General features: G+C 39.3%; 1 long non-coding RNA gene across 1 annotated transcript; it reads right to left on the bottom strand.

The window, feature by feature from the left end:
* Positions 1–17746: 17746 nt before the first annotated feature.
* LOC140607505 (uncharacterized) lies at positions 17747–18808 on the bottom strand. Its single transcript, XR_012009507.1, has 3 exons — positions 18529–18808; positions 18054–18252; positions 17747–17972 (listed from the first exon to the last, which is right to left on the bottom strand). It is a non-coding gene; the product is annotated as an uncharacterized lncRNA (long non-coding RNA).
* Between the last annotated feature and the right edge of the window lie 344 nt (positions 18809–19152).

Below are 19152 nucleotides of genomic sequence, written 5' to 3'. Positions count from 1 at the left end.
TTTTCCTCCTCATCTTCCTATGCTGCATGTATAAGTTCTCGAGATCTCTTTTAGTTCAATTCTACTTTCAACAATATCTAATGTGCTAATTAGCCCACTCATTGAAATTTATTTTCACAGTTTATAAGGTACTTTTCATAGTTCTTTTGTACATCTCCGTTAAGTTTTTTTAATGTTATGCTTTGCATTTTTTAGTTCTTAATTTTTTATTATTTTTAAGTAATCTCTACACCTAACATGGGGCTCAAACTCATAACCCCAAGGTCAAGAGTTGTAAGCTCTTCTGACTGAGCCAGCCAGGCACCCCATGCTTTGCATTTCTATGAGTTCTATTTTCTCCCCAAATTGTATAATCCTGATGATTTCCTGTTGCATGTTTTCCCTTATACCTGCATTCTTTATTTCTGTAAGCATTCTACACACAACCATTCTGTCTTTGTATTTGACAATTCCAGATAGTACTTAGAGGGTGTTTATGGAGGGTTTGGCAGGAGTGTTCTCTAAATAAATTGATTCTTCTGATTATCACTCATAATGGATTTGCCTTTTTGTACACTTGGTGGTCTTTGTAAGGTCACGTTTGATTTTTAAGCCATAGGTTTTGGAAGACTAACTTGGGGAAGCTTTCTTCCACAGATGCTGTCTCTAATTCAACAGATGGAGAACATCAAATTATGGCTGGACTTTGCCCTCCAGCAATGTAGTCAAACTTCTTGGCTCAGGGCTCCAAAAGAGTGAGACAGGAGCTTCCAGGCCTCCAGAGGGCATGTCTGGAACTGAAACAGCATCACTCCCATGACATTCTATTAGTCAAGGCCAGCACACATACAAGGAGAGGGGAGATAATTTTCATGCTGTATGGTAGCAGTGGAATGTACTGCCTAGCCATTATCCTAGGATTTTTCCTTCACCATCAGTCTGAGGATTTCCTTTCATGTCTCTCTCTCTTTTTAAAAAATTATTCATGAGAGACACAGAGAGAGACAGAGACATAGGCAGAGGGAGAAGCAGGCTCCCCATGTGGAGCTTGATGTGGGACTCCATCCCAAGATTCTGGGATCACACCCTGAGCCAAAGGCAGATGCTCAACCGCTGAGCCATCCAAGTGTCTCTCTTGTGTTGGATCTCCTATATCTTGGACCACATGTCCTTTTGTTTGTTTATTTGTTCTTTTATTTTCTGAGGAGCTTTTTGGTACACAGGAGATAAAACTTCTGAGTTTTTAACATGTCCAAAAATGCCTGTATTTCACTTGCATATCTGAGTGATAGCTTATTGGGTATAAAAGCTTTGGTTGGAAATAATTTCTTATTGGAATTTTCAAGGCATTTCTCCTTTGTCCATTTCTCCATTTTAATTTTCACTATAGCCCTTAAAAAGTCTGGTGTCATTTTGATTAGTGGTTCTTTGTGTTATGTTTTTGGATCTTCCCTTAATTCCAGTGCTTTGGATATTCCAGATTATATGATTTATTTTTTTTAATTTTTAAAAAAATTTTTATTTTTATTTATTTATTCATGATAGACATAGAGAGAGAAAGAGGCAGAGACACAGGCAGAGAGAGAAGCAAGCTCCATGCCGGGAGCCCGATGTGGGACTCAATCCCGGGACCCCAGGATCGCGCCCTGGGCCAAAGGCAGGCGCTAAACTGCTGAGCCATCCAGGGATCCCCATGGTTATATGATTTAGTCTAAAGTATTTTCCCCCCCCCATGTATTATTCTGGGGCACTGAATAAGATCTATCAATTCAGAGACTTTGTTCTTCATTCATAGAAAGTTTCCCTTTTATCCATTCCTTTTTCCTTGATTCTTTTTTTTTTTTTTTTTTTTAAGCAATCTATGCCCAACGTGGGGCTTGAACTCATGACACGGGGATCAAGAGTAGCATGCTCTATCAACTGAGCTAGTCAGATGCCCTTCTCCTCGACTCTCTTTAATTACATGGTAGATATCTTTACCTGATTCTTTAATTTTATTTCCTAACTTTAATTTTTCTCTATTATTATTTTTTAGAGAGTTTCTGCTCTTTGTCTTCTGATTCTGTTATTGACTTTTAAATTCTCTTATCTTTTTTTTTAAGATTTTATTTACTTATCCATGAGAGACAAAGAGAGAGGCAGAGACATAGGAAGAGGGAGAAGTAGGCTCCCTAAGGGAGCCCAATGTGGGGCTCAATCCCAGCACCCCAGGATCACGACCTGAGTCAAAGGCAGATGCTCAACCACTGAGCCACCCAGGTGCTCCTCTTATTGTGTTTCTAATTCTGAAAATTCTTTCTTCTTCTCCAAATATTTTTATACTTGTTTTATGGATGAAAGATCTTCTCATATCTCTAAATATATTCACTGGAAGAGGGAGTTTTTTGTTTGTTTGTTTGTTTGTTTGTTTGTTTGTTTTTTGCTTCCAGTATCTCTGTTTTTCCAATTCTATTTAACTGCTTATTTAGACTCTTTCATATTGGAGGTTTTGCTCAAATATTTGATGATCTTTGACTGTTCATGTTTCAAAACAAAACATAATAATAATAATAATAATAATAACAGTAACAATAATAACAATTTTAAAAAAGAACAAGGCACTAGAGCTTGCACAAAAGCTATTTTGTGTGTATGGGGGAAGGGGCTAATCAACCCTTGAGCTTCACTTCAGGTGACACAAAAGGATGATCGGATGGGGGAACTGTTAATGATGTGCTGCAAATAGCTTGCAAAAAAGCTAAATGTGCACCTATTTCCCAATTCTGCATTCAGTGACATCACGTTGGGAGGTTGAAATTGTCCATGGTCATTTCAAGAGACATCAGCAAATGCTACAAGTGAGGGCACACTTCCTCCCAGATTGCTGGTTGTTAAATATTTATTGCCACACCACCAGGAACTGATTTATTAGGTTGGGGCCTTCACAATGAAACTGAGAGGACTGCAGAGAGGTCTTTTCTTCTAAGATATTATTTAGTTCTCCTTTCAAATTTTTCCCTGGCTGACAGCACTCTAAGAATGAGATATGAAAAGAGAAATTGAAGGTCCAATTTTTTCTTTTACAAATATTTTGCTCAACTTTGACTCACCTTTCTCAGCCACTGTCTTTGGCATGCCCAAGTCCCATGTATGTTCTCATTTTCTTTAGACAATAATACTGTTCTTCTATGACATATATGCCTGCTCAGGGTAGGAAGCAGTCATGGACACCTCAATACCCATAATTTTAGACTTTTAGCCAACCTACCAATTTTCAGCACCATGCCTCAACTCCACTTGCCACTGTGCCTGATACTCCCAAGTCCTGAGCCTCTTATGAAATATTTAGTGGTAAATCAGCTCACCTATTGCTAATCCTATTTGTAGGCATTTCAGGGTGTAGCTACATTTTAGGGTGTTGTTCATCTTGCTTAATCAGATGCTAATCCTCCATCTGCTACCTATATTCCTAAAATTCATTGAAATTTGTTGTCTGCTTCTCTTTCCTCTGATATCCTCTTTGTTTCTGTGGTTCCATACGTTAAGAACATTCCTATATTATTGTGTTTGTAACCAATATACAAAATTTTATTTATTTATTTATTTATTTATTTATTTATTTTCAAAATTTAAACTAAATACTCTTCATTGATCTTGAATGAAAACTTGTAAATCTTTCAGCCTTCATAAGTTGGCCTCCCTCCTCCCCTATTTTAGGAAAATTTTATTTAATTTTGTCTCTGAGTACCTCTTATCCAGTTAGTATTTATTTTTCAGGGACATGTGTAATTCTTTGGCTTGCTCTCAACCATTTGTTCTCTTCCTATTCCTTTATTTTCATCTTTTAAAACTTATATTCTGTGCTCTAGGGAAGAATTTCAAATTTATCTTAGTAATTGAATATTAACTTGGGGATGATTGAAGACTAATTTTTTTAAAATTTATTCATGATAGTCACACACACACAGAGAGAGAGGCAGAGACACAGGCAGAGGGAGAAGCAGGCTCCATACACCGGGAGCCCGATGTGGGATTCGATCCCGGGTCTCCAGGATCACGCCCTGGGCCAAAGGCAGGCGCCAAACCGCTGCGCCACCCAGGGATCCCTGAAGACTAATTTCTAAGGAGACAATGATCCAGAAGTTTAAATGCCTGTATTTATGATTTACACAAATGCCTCGTGAGTGTCTATGGTTATAGCTATTTCTTAGTTTATTGTTTTATAAGAGCTAATAATAACAAGAGTTATAAATAGCGTGGTTTAAAAGTAACTGTTGGAATTAAGAGGTGAAACCAGATTAAGCACTAGTTTAGTCTTTTCTCAGACTCAGCCAAACCCAGCTTGTATGAATTACTTATACTTAAATTACCAATGGTTTCTCCAAGTAGGAAAATGGGATACAGGAATTATTGCAGGAAATATTTAAGAAAACACAACTGCCTATGCTCATATCATTATATGACAAGTATCCCTTTTTAAAAAAAGAAAGTTTTATTTATTTAAGTAATCTCTACACCCAAAGTGGGACTTGAAGTCTACGCTGAGATCAAGATCTACTCTTCTGACTGAGCCAGCCAGGTACTCCTTATGACAAGTATACTTATCTGATGAAAGAGAAATTGTGGCATAGATACGTGGCTGAATCATATCCAAACACACCAAATCAGAATGGTCTTTCACTACAGTTACTTAGTTTTCCTTCAATTCAGTTGTGCTCTTTAGAGCCTTCATTGAGAGTTTAAATTCTGTGACTGAATTTTAGTTTTCTTTTCAATTTTGTGTTATGTCATCTCTCTCTCCTTTATTCCGGCGTATATTTTTGTATCTCAATTCCCTCCTAAAGATTTCTTTTATTTTTTTGAAAATGCTGAATAGTTCCCTGGAATGTTCTTTTGGATCTTGAAATGTCAAGGTAATTGAGTGAAGCAACTTACTAATTGGTATTATTAACCAAATCAGGGACGCCTGGGTGGCTCAGAGGTTGAGCGTCTGCCTTTGGCTCAGAATGTGATCCCGGGGTTCCCACAACAGGCTCCTCACAGGGAGCCTGCTTCTCCCTCTGCCTGTGTGTCTCTGCCTCTCTCTCTGTGCCCCTCGTGAATAAGTAAAAATAAAATCTTTAAAAAAATAAAATAAACTCTTTAAAAAAAACTATAAGTCAGTCAAATGAGTAGTTGAACTATAATACTTTGGGGGCAGAATAATAGATATTGTATCTTTAGATTATACTCCTCCTTTATGAAAACTCTACCCGCACTCCCTTCTTTCCAGTGATCAGCCCCTGAAGACCATGTTTATATGATCCTGCTCTATCTCAGACCTCATCACAGCTATTTGGAAGAAGGTTGACACATGAAGGAATTGAGGGTAAGGGTCATTAGTTTGGGATATCACTTCAGTTTGGGTTGTATAAATTCTGGTGCAATAGGGAAGGGAAGCTCAGTATTTGAAGATATACTGAGAATGCAGAGAATGCAGTTTGAGGGGACAGGAGCAGGTGATGTGTGAAGAGATAAAGTAATAAAATATGAGAGAGGAAGTGAGTGATTGTTAGAGTGAGAGTAAGGAAGAACTTTCTGGTTCCAGTTCCTCTGAAGGTCCTACTAAACCTCCTCTCTTCCTCTGAGCCATACCCACGTGTTAACTATTTCCTTTTAGTTCGGAGTGGGAGTCTGGGACTACTAAGGGAACTCTGATTAAGACATCCATTCCAAGTCATAACAAGCAAATCACATCATTGTGAGTAAGAGGATGAAGAAAATGCTGCACATTCAGTTCCTATAGTGGGAGGATGTATATCCAGCTCATCCCGATGATTAGGAAACAAGGTGAAAAGATGTGGGAGTGGGAGGGTTGGGGGACAGAGACCATATCCTCATTTTGCCCCTGTGGAAATTATTTTTTGATCAGTGAGAAGGTTGATCCTGTCATTCCTAGGTCTTAGTGAAGTATTAAAGTGCAAGTTCTGTATGAGTAGCAAAAGCTTGTAAAGCTTAGCTTATGGCCAATTCTTGTTCACGGAGTTAAAGATGAGAGAAAGCAAAACTTCTAGCTTGGTGGTGAGGACCACAACCATAGTCTGAAGTGGAGGGTACTATTAGAGCCTGCTGCCTACCTGTTCCTCATGTTCAATCCCAGCCAGAGAAACCTAGGGTTGCAGGTTATTGAAAAAGCAGTGGGTGTACATTTGGATGGATGCTGTGGCTTTGGAGAAACAATAGATTGACTACCTTGTAAAAACAGAGAAGACTGAGTGAGATTCACTTGGATGGAAATCAAGCCTTGGGCTGACAGCAGGTTGGTAGGGACCGGAGGGCACTTGAACATCACCAGGGCCAGGAAAGTTTCTTGGATGCTGTACTATAGCATCTTTGACAGCTTTGTCCTTTTGAAATTTGAAATCATGAAAAATTTCAAACATACAAAAAAACTCTCAAATTTAATAATTATTAACATTTTCCCATGTTGCTTCATCTATTTTTTCAGATGCATTTTAAAGTTTATTATGGGGATCCCTGGGTGGCGCAGCAGTTTGGCGCCTGCCTTTGGCCCAGGGCGCGATCCTGGAGATCCGGGATCGAATCCCACGTCAGGCTCCCAGTGCATGGAGCCTGCTTCTCCCTCTGCCTGTGTCTCTGCCTCTCTCTCTCTCACTGTGTGCCTATCATGAATAAATAAAAATTAAAAATAAAATAAAATAAAGTTTATTATGAACCTCATGATAGTTCACCTCCAAAAATCGTGGTTTGCATCTCTTAAAAATAAGGATATTTGGGGGACACCTGTCTGGCTCAGTCGGTAGAGCATGCAACTCAGTCTCAGGGTTTTAAGTTTAAGTCCCATATTGGGTATAAAGATTACTTAAAAATAAAATATTTTTGATATTTATTTATTAATATTTTATTTATTTATTCACGAAAAACACAGAGAGAGAGAGAGAGGCAGAGACACAGGCAGAGGGAGAAGCAGGCTCCATGCAGGAAGCCCGATGTGGGACTCGATCCCTGGACCTCAGGATCACTACCTGAGCCAAAGCCAGCCTCTCAACCACTGAGCCACCCAGGCATCCCCAAATTTTGTTATATATTCAGGAGAGACACACAGAGAGATGCAGAAACATAGGCAGAGGGAGAAACATGCTTCTTGTGGGGAGCCTGATGTGGGACTCAATTCTAGGACCCTGGGATCGCTACCTGAGCCAAAGCCAACCTCTCAACATTGAGCCACCCAGGCATCCCTTAAAAATAAAATCTTTAATGGGATGCCTGGGTGGCTCAGCAGTTGAGCATTCTGCCTTTGGTTCAGGGCTTGATCTTGGGGCCCCAGGATTGAGTCCCATATCAGGCTCCTCGCAGAGAGCTTGCTTCTCCCTCTGCTATGTTTCTACCTCTCTCTGCATCTCTCATGAATAAAATAATATAAATATATAAATAAAATCTTTTTTAAAATAAAATAAGATCTTTAAAAAACATAACATTTTCTTACACAGCCACAAGGTCATTATTACACCTTACAAAATCAACGATAATTCCTAATATGCCCCCATATTAAGTCCCTACTCACATTTACCTAACTAGTCCATTAGTTCTTCACTTGCAATGCCATCATTATCATATGTCAAATTCCAAAGTATATATGGGTATCTTTCTAGATATTTTTTCCTTTTATTCATCTATTTGTCTATTACTATGCCAATAACACATTTTTTAAATAAAATATTTTACTTTGAAATAATTGTATATTTACATGCCATTGTAAGAAATCATAGGGAGATTTCATATACCCTTTACCCAGTTTTTTCCAATGGCAAAACTGGCAAAACTATAATACAGAATTACAACTTGAATATCAGCATTAATACAGTCAAAAGACAGGACGTTTCCCAGACCACAAGGATCCCTCATGATCCCCTTTTATATACAATTCTCACTTTTCTCCAGACCCAACTGACTCCTTAAACCCAGAGGGTTAGTCACTGATTAGTTTGCTGTCAATTTTTCCTTGGTATGTTTGAGGGGCTCTCTTATTGGGTGTTTATATGTTTATTATTGTTATTGAAAATTTTATCAGTATATAATGTTCTTCTTAGTCACTTATAACATTTAAAAACAATTTAAAATCTACTGACAATGATATAGCCACATCAGCTCTCTTTTGGTTACTATTTGCATGGAATATTTGTTAGATATAAGGACATTATTATGCCCTTATATCTAACACGAATCTCTTGGAGACAGCATATATATATGGATATTTTTTCAAACCCTATTGTAAACTCTGTCTTCTAATTGATGAATTTGGGCAATTTAAATTTAATGTAATTATTGATATATTATTGCTTAAAATTAATTGAAAAGTGTTTCCTCCTTTTCTGTTTTCTGGGAGAGATTGTATGAAATTGATTTTTTAAAAAGATTTTATTTATTTATTCATGAGAGATACACAGAGAGAGAGAGAGAGGCTGGGACATAGCAGAGAGAGAACCAGGACCCCCGCAGGGAGCCCTATGTGGACACGATCACCAGACCCCAGGACCATGCCCTGAGCCGAAGGCAGATGCTCAACCGCTGAACCACCCAGGAATCCCTGAAATTGATATTAATTCTTCTTTGAATTTTGATAGAATTCTCCAGTGAAATGATCTGGGCCTGAAGATTTCTTTTTTGGAAGTTTTAATATTATGAATTTAACTTAATAGTAGTAAGTCAAATTAGATTTCCTCTTTTATATTGGGTGAGTTGTAGATTTTTTTGAGAAATCAGTCCAGTTTATCTATATTATCAAACTTATGTGTGTAGAGTTATTCATAGTATTTTTTATTATCCTTTCAATGTCTGTAGTGTCTATAGTTATATACTCTGTTTTGTTCCTGATATTAGTAATTTGAGTTTTCTTTTTTTCTTGCTAGAGTTTTTAAATTTTTATTTCTTTTTAAAGAGTCAGTTCTTTGTTTCTTTTTCTTTTGTAAATTTTTATTTATTTACGTTAGTCACACAGAGAGAGAGAGAGAGAAGAGGCAGATACACAGGCAGAGGGAGAAGCAGGCTCCATGCACCGGGAGCCCGACGTGGGATTCGATTCCGGGTCTCCAGGATCGCGTCCTGAGCCAAAGGCAGGCGCTAAACCGCTGCACCACGCAGGGATCCCCAGTTCTTTGTTCCATTGATTTTTCTCTATTGTTTTTCTGTGTTAAATTTCATATATGTCTCCTCTTTATTACTTCCTTCCTTTTGCTTGCTTCAGATTTATTTTGCTCTTCTTTTTTTAAGTTCTTGAGGTATGGATTTGAGACTTTTCTTCTTAAAAAAAAAGATTTTATTTATTTATTAGAGATAGAGAGAGCAAGTAAGAGAGCACAAGCAGGGAGAGCTGCAGAGCAAGAAGGAGAAGTAGGCTCCCCGCTGAGCAGGGAGCCCAATGCAGGGCTTGATTTTAGGACCCTGGAATCATGACCTGGGCTGAAGGCAGACACTAAACAACTGAGCCACCCAGGCACCCCTCCTCTTTTCTAATGTATACTATGTGTTATAAATTTCTCTCCCTCTCTCTTTTTTTTTAAAGAATTTATTTATTTATTTATTTATTTATTTATTTATGAGAGAGAGAGAGAGAGAGAGACGTGTCAGAGGGAGAAGCAGGCTCCCTGTGGGGAGCCATATGTGGGACTTGATTCTAGGACTCTAGGATCATGGCCTGAGCCAAAGGCAGACACTTAACCACTAAGGCACCCAGGCGTCCCTAAATTTCTTTCAGCACTACTTCATTCCATATGTTTTATGTTTTTTTTTTTTTCATTTTAATTTAGTTCAATTAAAATTTAAAATTTCCTTTGAGACTTCTTTGACCCATGGATTATTTAGACATTTGTTGTTTACTTTTCAAGTGTTTGGAGATCTTCCTATTATCTTTCTGTGATTGATTTCTAGTTTGATTCTAGTTTGATTCTCCAGGTGGCTGAAGAACACATTCTATGATTTCAATTCTTTTTTTTTTTTTCTTTTTTTTTAAATTTATTTTTATTTTATGATAGTCACAGAGAGAGAGAGAGAGAGGCAGAGACACAGGCAGAGGGAGAAGCAGGCTCCATGCACCGGGAGCCCGACGCGGGACTCGATCCCGGGTGTCTCCAGGATTGCGCCTTGGGCCAAAGGCAGGCGCCAAACCGCTGCGCCACCCAGGGATCCCGATTTCAATTCTTTTTAAATTGTTGCGTTTGTTTTATAGTCCAAGATATGATCTATCTTAGTACACATTTTGTGGACACTTGAATGTATATTCTGCTGTTGTCCAGTGGCGTGTTCTATAAATATCAATTATATTCTGATAGTTGATGGTATTAAGTTCTGTATACTTGCTGATTTTCTGCCTACTTATCCTATCAATGGTTGACCACACTGAAGTCTCCAGCATAATCATGAATTTGTCTATTCTTTCCTTTCAGTTATATCAGTTTTTGATTCACATATTTTGTAATTCTGTTGTTTGGTGCATACACAATTAGTATTGTTACATCTTCTTGGTTGATTGCTCCTTTCATCATCTTTGTTCCAGTCACTTTCTTTGCTTTGAAGTCTACTTTATGATATTAATATAGCCACTTCTGATTTCTTTTCATCTCCTCATGACTTATATTTTTCCATCCTTTTATTTTCAACCTGCCAATAATATTATATTTGAAGTGAATTTCTTGTAGACAGTGTATAGTTATGTCATAGTTTTTCATCCACTGTGCCAATCTCTGTCTTTTAATAGGTTTATTTATACCACTTGTATTTAATGTAATTACTGATATATTATGGATTAAATCTGTCATTTTATTTTTTGATATAAGATTGTTCAATTTTTCGTTTTGGTTTTGTTTTTTCTGCTTTCCTGTAGGTTACTTGAATATATTTTTAGAATTACCATTTGATTTATCTATCTATATGTCTAAAAAATCAATTAATTTTAAATTAAAATTTTTAATGTTATTTATTTGACACAGAGAGAGAGCACAATCGGGGAAAGTGGCAGGCAGAGGGAAAGGGAGAAGCAGGCTGCTCAATGAGCAAGGAGCCCAAAGTGGGGCTTGATCACAGAACCCTGGGATCATGACCTGAGCCAAAATCAAGAGCTGACCACTTAACCAACTGAGTCACCCAGGCACCCTGCATTCATTGAGCTTTTAAAATTTCTGCTACTACATTTCCATCTGGTTCTTTTTAATGTCTTCCATTTCTTGCTAAAATTTTCTATTTCTTGGGGTGCCTGTGTGTCTCAGTTGGTTAAGTGTCTGACTCTTGATTTCAGCTCAGGTCATAATCTCAGGGTCATGAGTTTGATCCCCACATTGGGCTCAGTGCTGAAGATGGAGCCTGCTTAAAATTCTCTCCCTCTGCTCCTCTCTCACTTTCTCTTTCTCTTTCTCAAAAATAAAAAACTAAAAATAAACATTTCTATTTCTTTAATGAAGGTTTCTGTATTTTCTTTTTTTTAATTTTTATTTATTTATTTATTTATTTATTTATTTATTTATTTATTTATTTATTTTTGGTTTCTGTATTTTCAGTCATTTCATTTGAACTATTTTTATCATGGTTGCTTTATTTTTTTTAAATATTTAAAATATTTTTTAAAATATTTTTTAAATATTTTATTTATTTATTCATGACAGAGAGAGAGAGAGAGAGAGGCAGAAACATAGGCAGAGGGAGAAGCAAGCTCCACACAAGGAGCCCAGCGCAGGACTTGATCCTGGGACTCCAGGATCACGCACTGAGCCAAAGTCAGATGCTCAACCGCTAAACCACCCAGGCACCCCTATCATGGTTACTTTAAAATCTTTGTCAGATGACATTAACATGTCTGTCATCTGTGTTGGCATCTGTTGACTTTCTCTTCTACTCAGTTTGACAACTTCCTTGTTCTTGATATGACAAGTGACTTTCTACTGAAATTTCTACATTTGGGTATTATGTTATGATACCCTGGATCTTATTTAAACTTTCTGTTTTATGTGGCTTCTTCTGACACTGCTCAGATAAGGAAAGAGGTGGTATCCCTTTCTTACTTCCAGGTGAAGGTGAATGTCCAGATGGCACTTGATCCTAGAACTCCAGGATCATGACTTGAGCCAAAGGCAGATTCTGTACATCATTTCCTCTGACATTGTGTATCTTGGGGGTGGGGATTGCCTTCAGTGGGGATGAAATTTCTGACTCTAGATTTAGCCTTGCCTTGACACCAATCCAATGGGTTGGAGAAAGGGAAAGTCAATCACCTCTTTACAGCCTGGCAAGGTTAGAAGTCTAGACTCCCCACTTGGTCTTTGCTACATGCATGGGAATTAGACCATAGTTTTTACTGTACCACTTAGCTCTAGTAACGTGGATATTGCCCAAAATGATCTGTATTGCTCAGTTGATATCCTTTAGCTCAAGAGAGCAAGCTTTCATAGGGCTTGTTGTTTGTTTGTTTGTGTCTGTTGGTGTTTCCAGGTTGCTGGCTTCTTTAGGGATATATGGAGCAAAAAGAAAACCCAGAGATCTCACCACCGTATCATTTTTCAAGTCACTATCTCCGTACGCCAGTCTGCCTTCTTTCCATCTTTCAGAGCCTTGTAATTTTTGTTTTATATATAATGGTTTTTATATATATATTATGAGATCCAAGGTTTTGTTTTGGTTTGGTTTGGGTTTTTTTTTTTTTTTTCTGTATTTATTAGGAGACTAAAGAAAAATATGTCGAGGTGCCTGGGTGGCTCAGTTGGTTAAGTGTCTGCTTTTGGCTGCTCTGCGGGGAGCCTGCTTCTCTCTCTCCCTCTGCCTGCCACTAACCCTGCTTGTATACACACTCTCTCTCTGTGTCAAATAAATAAAATCTTTAAAAGAAAAGAAAAGAAAAATATGCCTCCTCCATCTACCTGGAAACTGAACCATCCCCAATAACTTACTTTTAATTATTGATTATGTTGGGACCCCTGCGTAGCTCAGCGGTTGAGCATCTGCCTTCCGCCTAGGGCGTGATCCTGGGGTGCCGGGATCAAGTTCCGCATCGGGCCGCACGGAGCCTGCTTCTCCCTCTGCCTGTGTCTCTGCCTCTCTCTCTGTGTCTCTTATGAATAAATGAATAAAATCTTAAAAAAATAATATTATATTTTGACATTTGGTAGCAATTCCTCTCTTAATTCTTTTCTTTTTTTTCTAATTGTCTTGGTTGTATGCATGCACTTATAGATTAACTTTAGACTCAGTACTTCACATTCCCTTTTAAAAATCCCATTTTTAAAAAAGATTTTGATTGAGATTATGTCAAATTTATAGATTATTGGAGGGAGGAATGTACTGCATTGGAATATCGAATCATTCCATCTAAGGTCTCTACTTTTATTCATACCTTATTTTATGCCTCTCATTGAAGATTCAGTTTTCTTGTACAATTCCTTTTTTTTTTTTTTTTTTTTTAAGATTTTATTTATTTGTTTGAGGGCAGCCCAGGTGGCTCAGCAGTTTAGTGCCGCCTTCAGCCCAGGGCATGATCCTGGAGACCTGGGATCGAGTCCCACGTTGGGCTCCCTGTGTGGAGCCTGCTTCTCCCTCTGCCTGTGTCTCTGCCTCTCTCTCTCTCTCTCTCATGAATAAATAAAATCTTTACAAAAAAATATTTTATTTATTTGTTTGAGAGAGAGAGTATGAGTGGGGGAAAGGAGCAGAGGGAGAAGCAAGCTCCCCACTGAGCAGGAAGCCCGATGTAGGGTTCAATCTCTGGACCCCAAGATCATGACCTGAGGTGAAGGCAGATGCTTAACCGACTGAGCCACCCAGATGCCGCTGTACCATTTTTTTTTAAGATTTTATTTATTTATTCATGAGAAACAGAGAGAGAGAGGCAGAGGGAGAGGCAGGCTCCCCACTGGGAGCCCAAAATGGCACTTGATCCTAGAACTCCAGGATCATGACTTGAGCCAAAGGCAGACGCTCAACCACTGAGCCACCCAGGCGCCCCCCTGTGCCATTCTTATTAGATTTGTTCTTACATAGTTACAGGGTTTTTGAAAATTATAAATGGCATATTAACTAGCACTTTGTAATTGGTATTAATGTATATAGAGTCATCAGTTTCTATATATTTATATTTCGATATATTTATATTTCGATATTTCGATATTATAACTCGCCACTGTACTCAATCTTTTCTTTCACTTTCCTCAGTGGCTGTTTTTTTTCCTCTACGAAACGTCCCCTTCCCCCACATTTCTTCAGGTAACAGTCCTTCAGGTAACTCCCACCTCATTTTTTCAGGTAACTTCTGAAGAGCATGTGTAATTTGTTACAAGTCACAGCATCTCATGCTCCTGGATGAAAGGTGGGCATACAACCCAAGACAAACCAATCAAGACCCTTTCTGGAATTTTTATGGCTATGGTTGACAGGGAAGAGGTTTGTTTCTTCTCTGGTCATAGAGTTATCAGATACAATTGTGGATGCCAGCAGTAGCCAATGTTCTCTAATTGCATAGACAAAACCATTCTAATTTGGAAGACAATGAAACTGATACAGAGTATGAAACCAAGACAATGAGAGAAAGAGAGAGAGAGCAGTATTTATCCTCGTTTCCAATATACCCCTGCCATTCCTATTCCATGAGTCAATAAGCCACCTCTTCTTCAAATTACTTTGACTGTGGTTGCTTTATTTGCAACTAAAAGAATCTTGACCATACACCACTGATACCAGAAGTGGGGTGTTGTAAGCAACAGGATTTTTTTTTAAAGATTTTATTTATTTATTTATTCATGAAAGACACACAGAGAGAGAGAGAGAGGCAGAGACACAGGCAGAGGGAGAAGCAGGCTCCATGCAGGGAGCCCGATGTGGGACTCGATTCCGGGACTTCAGGATCATGCCCCGGCCAAAGGCAGGACCTAAACTACTGAGCCACCCAGGGATTCCCAGCAACAGGATTTAAAAGGTGGACCTGGATAAGTGGTAAAGTAATGAGTAATCATTTCTTAACCAATCTGGGAAGATTATTATCCTCGAAATGGACCATCTAGCTTATTTCGTTTTTAAGGTTTTTTTTTTGTTGTTTTTGTTTTTTTTTACTTTTAAGTAATCTCTACACCCAGTATGGGGCTCTAACTCACAACTCTGAGATCAAGAGTTGCATGCTCTACTGACTGAGCCAGCCAGGCAACCCTGGATCACCTAGTTTAATCTCCTACTGTACTTTAGGGCTCAGACTATGTGCCAAATGGTATTGAAATCCCTGGGGATTCGATAGAAAAATATGATATTTAAGGTGATATACTATTGGGGGTCTTCAGTATGGTGCTACAAAATAACAAAAATCTATCTTTTAAACTAGACCACCAGAGGAGGTTGGAAAATTAGCTTTGTTAAGAAAGATCTATTCTTGGGACGCCCGTGTGGCTCAGCGGTTGAGCGTCTGCCTGTGACTCAGGGCGTGATCCCAGTCTGGAGATCCATACCCACATTGGGTTCCCTGTGAGGAGTCTGCTTCTCTCTCTGCCATGTGTGTGTCTCTGATGAATAAATAAATAAAATCTTTAAAAAATATGCCTCTCTCTGTGTGTCTCTCATGAATAAATAATAAAATCTTTAAAAAAAAGAAAGATCTAGTCTCTTTGTGACCAATGATCACTTAGAAACAATTCTGTGCTACATGTAATTGCAAAAGCTAAATTTTATTTTCTATGCTGAAGTAAGGAGGAGCCAGAGAAAACAATCCATAGTAATCATAATCTGTTTATTATCCCTTCTCTTTTCCATCTTTCTCTTATCCTACCTCAGTGTTGGGTAACTTGCCTCATAGTCTCTATAGCCCTCTTGGCTGACAGCAGCTTCTGTGGCTACAAGCTTTCTTATTCAATATCATGAAGAAAGAGCAAGATAATGTCCTAGCATTTTCAGCAAAAGTCCTGTGATTCACTCTGATTGACCTGCTATAGATCAAGTGTCCACTCCTGAACAATCATTGGCTGGGTAGATGGGAAGAGACCGACTGGCGTACCCCTAGATTTGGAGGTAGAAAGCAATCCCAGATTAAAATCCCAAGATTCTCTTGGCAAAAAATGGAGGTGGGGGGAATGGCTCCCAAAGTAAATTCAAGGTCTCAGTCCAGAATGGATGCTGGACAGTGTACCCCAGAAGTCCATATACCAAGAGAGAATCTTAACTTAAGGCCTAGATGGATAATCAGAGCCTGTTGCTAAGAGACAAACCACAAGAGGCCGGCTCCGAATCAAGTTTCATGACTGGGCAAGATTTCTGGCATTGGTTACTTGCACATGGCATCCCTAGGAATTGAAATGGCAGACAGCCAACTAGGATTTAAGGGAGTTGTATCACTAGAGAAATCCCAAGCCTGGCAAACAGGGGCCTCTGATTGCTCAGTCCTGAGATCATTCCAACTCTAACTATGCCAGAGGAAGTGGGGCACTTGAGCAGGACACCTCCCAAGAGGGGAATTCTCTTTAAACTCCTCTCAGGTCTGGCCATGGAGGACAACAGATGAGATAAATCCAGGCAGCAACCAAAATCAGGGGCAATCAGACTTGCTAAGAGACACCTTATTTCACTGCTAGGGAAGTGAGTTCTTGTAGGTCCTGTCCTTCTGCTTGTTGTGTTTTCTAGACTACAGATCTCTATTATTTTCCCTTCTTCATTCTCTTTAAAAAATATATGTTTAGGGCACCTGGGTGGCTCAGTGGTTGAGGGTCTGCCTTCCGCTCAGGTCATGATCCTGGGGTCCTGGGATTGAGTCCGGCATCAGGTTCCCCACAGGGAGCCTGCTTCTCTCTCTGCCTATGTCTCTGCCTCTCTGTGTCTCTCATGAATAAATAAATAAAATCTTATTTAAAAATTTTAAAAACTCATATTTTTTATGTTTTATGCATCCCTAAAAGATATATGTTCACTTTTTTCCCAAAAATTATAAGTGCTCATTTTTATAACACCAAATTTAATAGAGAGAGATTATTAAGTGAGGTCTTTATCTGTTTTCCAGACCTTCCTCCATTGGTCCCCTCCTGCCCACTGAAGGGTTACACCATTAAGAGTTAGGTATGTGTCCTTCAGAGGTTCTCCTACATACATGCAAATACCAACACACATCAAAACTGTGCAGGAGAGTAAAATTGAAAAATTAAAGTTTCCCTCTATCAGTTCCAAGGCCCGTTCCCTAGAAGTAATCATTTTCAAGCATTTCTCTCTTTAGCCTTCTGAAAGTACTTCCATAATGCCAGAATATATGTTAATATCTCTGGGCTTAATTCACCAAATTTAAACAGTATCTCCTGACCCCCCTGCAGTGAAAGGTGATGTATTTAGCTTTCTCCCACTGCTTCTCTTCTTTTCCTAATCCCTGCCAGTCACATACCTATTTACTTCTTCTATCACTTGCTTTTAGGGATTTAAACAATATATTTAAACCTCTATGTCCTAACTTCTCTTTGGATTGTTACCGGTATAAAAATGACTTTATTTTATTCTCATACTTGATTGTTATTTTGACTGGGTGTAATTTCTCTCTAATATCAGTTAGGGTTAAGTTTAGCTATCTATGGGATGCCTGGGTTGCTCAGTGGTTGAGCGTCTGCTTTTGGCTCTGATTGTGATCCTGGGATCCTGGGATTCAGTCCTGCATGGGGGTCCCCACAGGAGGCCTGCTTCTCCCTCTGCCTGTATCTCTGCCTCTCTCTCTCTCTCTCTTTGTCTCTCATGAATAAATAAATAAAATCTTTTTTAAAAATTTAGCTATAAATAAGAGACCCAAAATAGCAGTGGCTCAGACAAGTTGAAGTTTATTTTATTCTCATGTAAAAGACTTCTGGGGACTAGGCTCCTCACAGTTTTCTACTCTGACACATGTAAGATGTGGTTCTTGTCCTCATGGTCCAAGACGATGGCCTCATATTGGCTTTCCAGGAGGCAGGATGGATGAAAGAAGGTGCAAAGAAGGAAAGGGACAGCTGGAACTTAGGTCACATGGACACACTTAGCTTCAAGGGAGGCTGGAAATGAAACCTTGATTATGGATGGCTGTGTGCCCAGCTAAAAACCCAAGGTTGTATTACTAAGGAAGAATTACTTACATGCTGCAGCAACTGTCCATTTGCTGGCCATCCTCTGGGGGAACAGATGCTAGGGATAACAAGTAGTCTTGCCATTTTCTTTGCCATCGGCAGGTTTTGCTCCACCCTTTTCTTGTATCAGGGTTGCCAATGAGATGTCTGATGACAATCTGATTTTCGATCCTTTGAAGGTTAATTTGTTCTTTCTCCTGGATGCTTTCTTTAAAAAAAAAATAAAAGATTTTATTTATTTATTCATGAGAGACACCGAGAGAGAAAGAGATAGAGAGAGGCAGAGACATAGGCAGAAGGAGAAGCAGGCTCCATGCAGGGAGCCCGATGTGGGACCCGATCCCGGGACTCCAGGATCATGCCCTGGGCCAAAGGCAGGCGCTAAACCACTGAGCCACCCAGGTGTCCCTCTCCTGGATGTTTTCAAATGAAAGAGAATTGCACATGCAGAGGACAAATCGGGTGCTCACAATTTGCTACTAACCTGCACTTGTTCTTCTCTCAGACGCCTTCCTTCCTGTGCCCTCTGCGTTCACCCCTCAGCTCCTGTGGGTGTTCCCCAGCTCTGCAGCTTTCCGCACTCTCCCTGAGCGAAAGCATCCTCCTGTGGCTCTAGCTGCCACCCAGTGGGATGAATCCCAACGATCTCCATAGCTTAATCTTTTTCTTCTACCTCTAGATTCAAAACAATCCACTCATCCACTGACATGACTGACCTACAGCCAACCTCCTCCCCCTCCACCCCACCGCTGCCGCCACCAAATCTGCCATCTGAACTCACCACTTCCTCTCCCTGCACAGAATGTCCTTCTTTCAAGGAAACGCCAAACACTGTACTCTCTTGCCCATGATAGAATCCTGCCGTTTCTGTGTGGTCTAGGACTCTGTATGTTCCTCCTTCTTGAACTTTGTTCTTCCTTTTTTCCCTTGGCTTTTTTTTTTTTTTTTTAATTTGAGAGGAAAGAGAGAGAGTGGAGTGGAGGAGGAGAGGGAGAGGGACAAGCAGACTTCCTGCTGAACCCAAAGCCCAATGTGGGGCTAGATCTCATGACCTGAGTTGAAACCAAGAGTTGGATGCTTAACCCACTGAGCCACAGGGCGCCGCATT

This window comes from Canis lupus, chromosome 16 (genome assembly GCF_048164855.1).
Source record: "Canis lupus baileyi chromosome 16, mCanLup2.hap1, whole genome shotgun sequence".
NCBI classification, from domain to species: domain Eukaryota; kingdom Metazoa; phylum Chordata; class Mammalia; order Carnivora; family Canidae; genus Canis; species Canis lupus.
This window is presented reverse-complemented; position numbering and strand designations above follow the sequence as displayed.